The following is a 6,000-nucleotide window of genomic DNA, read 5'->3' on the forward strand; positions in this document are numbered from 1 at the left end:
TCCTGAGTAAGAAATAGCTATTTAAAAGCCTTTTAAAATTTCTTACATATTTGTCCCTTGTTTTTCCCTACCTTATAATTAAAATATTGAACTACTCCTTTCACAATTTGTTTATAGTTAGCATTTCATTTAACTTGAAACCAAAATGACATTACCTTTTTTGGGGATCTTAGATTTATAGTTTGAAAAGGCCTTCGCAATCAATGAGCTGAAGTATGTTCTTTTACAGGTGAGGAAACTGACCTAATATTTTTTTCTCTTATTAATGCCTCACACAACTCTTTCCTTAGAGTTATCATTAAAAGGTCAGCCCTTCTTCTCTGTCCATTCTCTAAAGATATCATTAAAAGGGCAGCATGGTGCCTATTTTTTAAAGACAAAATTTGAGGAGCTTCCTAGAATGCTTTCAGGCAGTATCAAATTCCTGAAGGTCTTCACATAGATTGTAAGGTTAGCATACCAGGTTGAGAATCGTAATATTCTTTAAAATTATACAGAAAAAGAAAATGACCTACTCACAGTCACAAAGGTTGGAAGGAATAGAGGTCCTTATGGCTTATTTACATAATTGTTTAGTCATTCCTATTCTTTTATCCTATGTTCCAGTGATGAAACTTTGATTCATTTTTTTAAGTTGGATCTGTCCTATTTTGTAATGCATTATAATCTATGTATGCATATCATACTGAAAAGTTTAAAATGAAGGTCAATTGTTGTTGGAATCCTTACAAAAGTGCTAATTTAGTATGGTACTTAGCAAATCCTCTAGCTCACTAATGTATTTAAGTACTCAGTGGAGTTTACACGTTTGGGAGATTTCAGGGTTTAGTATGAGATATCCAAATTCACATCTCCCTTAATCCCTGCCTCCAGAAAGAGGAGTCAACCTTTGGGAGATCATATATAAAGAGGCTCTTAGCTTCGGGTTATTAGTTACTTCGGAACATTGCCAGGGGTCGGAGAGGAGCACTCTCGGAGATTAAGAGCCAGAAGCTCTCTCTCGGAGGCAAGATAGATTCATTTACAACTTTCACCTTGGTGCTGGCTAGAGAGTGAAGAAAGCAGAGGCAGAAGCAAAGGACAAAACTGCAAGAGCTCTTAGAACCAAGGAGAGACAGAGGCTCTAAGAAAAGTAACCAGGCTATAGGAGACAATAAAAGATCAGAACTTTTAGCACCTGGCTGCATTTGGGTGATGATTATTTTTAACTGAAACTAAGACTGTCTCCAGAAAACCTCCCCAAGAAACCTGCTCCCAGAGAGAACCATTATATTTTTTTAAAAAAGAACACCACAAATCATGGCCATCTCCAACAATGAGATGAACCAAATCAGCTCCAATAAAGCAGTAATGAATTCAATCAGCTACACTCAGCAAAAGAACTCCGGAAGATGACTATGAACCATTACATAGAATTCCCAATCTCTATATTTTTGTCTGCCTGCATTTTTGATTTCCTTCACAGGCTAATAGTATACTATTTCAAAGTCCAATTCTTTTTGTACAGCAAAATAACTGTTTGGAGATGTATACTTATATTGTATTTAATTTATACCTTAATATATTTAACATGTATTGGTCAACCTGTCATCTGGAGGAGGAGATAGAGGGAAGGAGGGAAAAATTGGAACAAAAAGTTTGGCAATTGTCAATGCTGTAAAATTACCCATGCATATAACTTGTAAATAAAAAGGTATAATTAAAAAAATAATAATAATAATAAATAAAATGAAGGTCAGTGCATGACCAATAGTCCTTTCAACATAGAATGTACACTCTGTTTTTCAGTTGCTATTAAATATAATAATGATTTACATTTATGCAATTCCATGAATCATAAATAATCTTATTTGAAACTCATAACATTTATGAGTGATAAATTTTATTGTAACCCTCTAAGGACTTCTAGGCCTTGTCATATACCCTATTGCTATGTTATACTATACTCTACTTTGCTATTTCAATCCACCTTGTAGCTGAAATATCTTTTACGTTTTGTTTTCCCCAGTAAAAATGTAAATTACTTCAGAGCAGGGATTATCTGAATTTTTCTAATTATAGTTTCAGAATTTAGCTCTGTGTTTCCTACATGGGAACTACTTAATGAATTTTTTTCATTTATTCATTTATTGAAAAGATGAAGAAACTGAGATTTTTAGAGATTAAACCACATTACCAGACAAATGCAGCTTGTGAATATTTAAAGTGGGATTTGAATCTGGTTCTTCCTGATTCCAAGTCTAATGCTCAATCTGTAATGCCACACTACTTATAATCATCAGATGATTCATAGCTACTACATGTCTTAATGAATCATGGTTTTGCTTAATCCACTTTTTATGGTGGCCTTTCTGAGAGCTATGGTGAGAGCTTTATGGATTGTCATTAAGATTGAGGATATTTAAAAAGTGAAGAGTAGAGCATTATGCTAGTGAATTTGGGGATAATAAAAAAGTCAATTAGGGTTTCACAAAATGCAAAGTAGATTTCAGGCCAATCTGAATACATTCTGATTCCACTGATATCAGAGAGTTGCTTCTCAATCATTTCAGTCATATCTGACTTTTTGTTACTCCATTTGAGGTTTTCGGGGAAAGATATTTGCCATTTCCTTCTGCAGATCATTTTACAGATGAGGAAACTGATAGCAAATAGAACCTATTCCAAACTTACCCTCAGGGATTAAGGTTTCATACATGAACAAAATTGCAAAGGGCAGCAAGTAAGGCCAAATCCATATCTCATTAATGTTTAAGAATCATTACATCCAATGCTTTCTTCATGAAAGAACAAGACCTCAGTAAATCACACAAAGTGGGACAGGAGACAAACAATTCCATTTGTGAGTGAATTCTTTTTCTCAGAAAATTCAATAAAGGGGAACCCATACCTTAAAAGACTGATCCAGCCATTGATTTTCTTCTAAATTGTACATTATTCTATTGCCTTCCAAGCCACAGAAATGTGCCAGGAAAATAAGCCAGAGTAGTAATTTTTCTTCTTCAGGAAAGCCACAGCAGAGAACACCTGGCTTTCCTTAAAAGGAGATAGACAAATTTAGAACTGTCAGAACCAAGGAATCCTCTGCCCTTTCCTGGGCTAACTTTACAGACACAAAGGTGTAGCTTAAGAAAGAATTCTACCCTTTTTATCTTCTTTAGCTATAAATTAAAGTAAAATCTAGGAAGGCTGAATAGATAGACATAGGCTAGCTGCTACTTTGGAAACCACCATTGTCTAACTATCTCCCCCAAGGAACTCAAAGTAGTTACCTCACCATTCATTTCCCTTTCTGTCCACACAGTTCTTTCTTTCTACTTGCTTACTGTGCCTATATAATTAAGTTGATAGCCATAGCTGATGTTTTACCAAGGTATGGGAAGGAAATCCTTAGATTCTTCCTACATTTGGCCTATGGTTTGATTTTTTAAATTTCATAAAATCAAAAAAGGCTTTTGTCACTGCACTTACTAATGGGCTTCAGTAGCTATCCCATTTAAAGGATAATGTCAGTTTCAGAATAAAGACATTGTTTTTAATAATATTTAATAATCCGATTAACATTATAGATGACAATAATAAGAGGCAATGTTACTTCAAAGGCCAAATAGCAAAAGGAGATACTGGAAAAAGTTACTATATCTGAGAACCAACTAAATTTTTATTGTTCTGTCAGTCTCAGTGACTTCTATCTGCTTTTTTTTGCTTATGTCTCTATTTCCTCCAAAAGAGTTTTAGAGTTTTAAATTGACAAAATTGGATTTTTAAATTCATGCATTCTACTCCTAGCTAGTTTTTTTTTTCCTGCTAACAAGTTAAATTTATTAATGATGGTTTCCTGATGCTTATTAGAATTAATAAGTAAATATCATCAAGGCATGGAAACTAAAACCCCACAACTTTTTATATAATTATGCTTTTTTAACCATAAAATCCATTTTTCACAAAAGAGCATAGAATATACAGTAAGCAACATAGCATTTATAGATTCAGAGAGTATGTAAGCTCTTTGAGGATAGGGACTAGCTCATTTTTATCTTTGTATTTTTAGAGCCTTACAAAGTATCTGCATTAGTCTGGATTTTTCAAATGTAATTAAAAGTCATTTGATTCTGGATGAACCCAATGAAACTACTAAGACAAAAGAGTAGGATTAAATTGTTTGTTTGTTTGTTTTTTCCTGTGAGCAACAACCACAAGAACTCATCCAACAATTTTCTAGGAAAAAAATCATCAAACAAATAACTGACACATAAACTAGTTTATACATATGTAGTGATTTATGATGTAGTTTAGAACCACCTTATTGTCAGGAGAATTAGAGGAGTTATACTTAGAGAACCTGACACATTGAACTGTGCAAGTTATTTTTTTAAATAACTTTTTATTGACAGAACCCATGCCAGGGTAATTTTTTACAACATTATCCCTTGCACTCACTTCTGTTCCGATTTTTCCCCTCCCTCCCTCCAACCCCTCCCCCAGATGGCAGGCAGTCCTATACATGTTAAATAGGTTGAACTCTGCAAGTTATATATGGAAATGGTAGAAACTGAAGGCAATATACATGTAACACATATTGAATATCTAGTAAAACATGACTTGGTGGCTTGTATTATACAACAAAGGATTGCTTTATCTCTTATAATCTAACATACATAAAATCCTCGTATATAAAGATAGACCTTAAAACATACAGTAAAGTCAATGAATGAACTATATTGGAACTAGGTCATTGTGACAGAAACATGGTCCACAATCACCCATATTTAACAATGATGCACAAATTTTTAAAACATATTTTAGAAGATGTATCTAAACAAAAATTTATAACCTCCAAGTTTTGTGGATTTTTTTTTTAACTAGAGGTCCAGTTTTTTTCAGGGACAGAGCCAAGATGGCAGAAAGAACATATGTTTCTTTCTGACATTCTCCTACTACCCTCATACTAATTACAAAATCCAGCCTCTGAATTAGCTCTGGTTTGGCAGAATCCATGAATCCATGAATATCAGAAGTGTAACAACTTACAATTTCAAATATCACCAAAAAAGGTCTGTTTCAATCAGGCAGGGAGGGAGACAGGCCAAGTGCAAGGAGGCTGAGCACAGATGCTGAGTGAAGGAAAGAAAGAGTTCCCAGGGAGGTGGGAGCTCTGTGCAGTGGAGAATCTATGGGGAGGAATATATATTAGTGTTAGCTACTCTGCCCTGGTTCCTAGCCAATAGAACAGCAGAGAAGTTATAAAACACCCAACACAAATACAAAATGTAAATAGTAAACCCCAAAACTCCAGAAACTCACTGGACCTGGCCATGCCCACCCAGCACTGGGAGTGCACGACTCAGCACAGCCATTGTTGCTTATAGAAGAAGCTGCTGCCTCTTGTAGAGGAAGCTGCTGCTGTTTATAGAAGAAACTTAGGCAACTCCTTGCCCTAAAAACTATTTTAAAATTCTTGAAAACTATTTCTGTTATGGGCATATATAGAGAATACATGTATAATCTCATTTTACTGTTATAATATAAAAAATAAATTAGAGGTGGAAAAGGGATTGTAACAGGAAAAAATGGGGGAGGAGGGGAATGGAGGTAAAATGAATGAAATTACATCTCAGGAAGAAGCAAAGAAAATCTATTATAATTGAGGGAAAGAAGGAAGAATGATGAATATTGTGTGAATCTTACTCTCATCAGATTTGGCTCAAAGAAAGAATATTAGATATAGAAGGTTTCACAGAGAAACTTCTCTTACATTATAGAAAAGTGAGATGGGAAAGTGGAAAAGGGAAAGAGTAAGCTAAATAGAAAGGAAAACAGAAATAATAGGGGAAAGGTATAAAAAGGAGGAGGAGCTCTAAAGGGGGAGAACTGCTTGAGGAAAGCAGTGCTCATAAGTAAAATACTGAGGAGGGAAAGGGGAAAAGTAAAGAGAAAAGTATAATTTGGGATTAATAAGATGGCAGGAAATACAGAATGAGTAATTTTAATTGTAAATGT

The sequence above is a fragment of the Antechinus flavipes genome, chromosome 4 (assembly GCF_016432865.1).
Source record: "Antechinus flavipes isolate AdamAnt ecotype Samford, QLD, Australia chromosome 4, AdamAnt_v2, whole genome shotgun sequence".
Taxonomy (NCBI): Eukaryota; Metazoa; Chordata; class Mammalia; order Dasyuromorphia; family Dasyuridae; genus Antechinus; species Antechinus flavipes.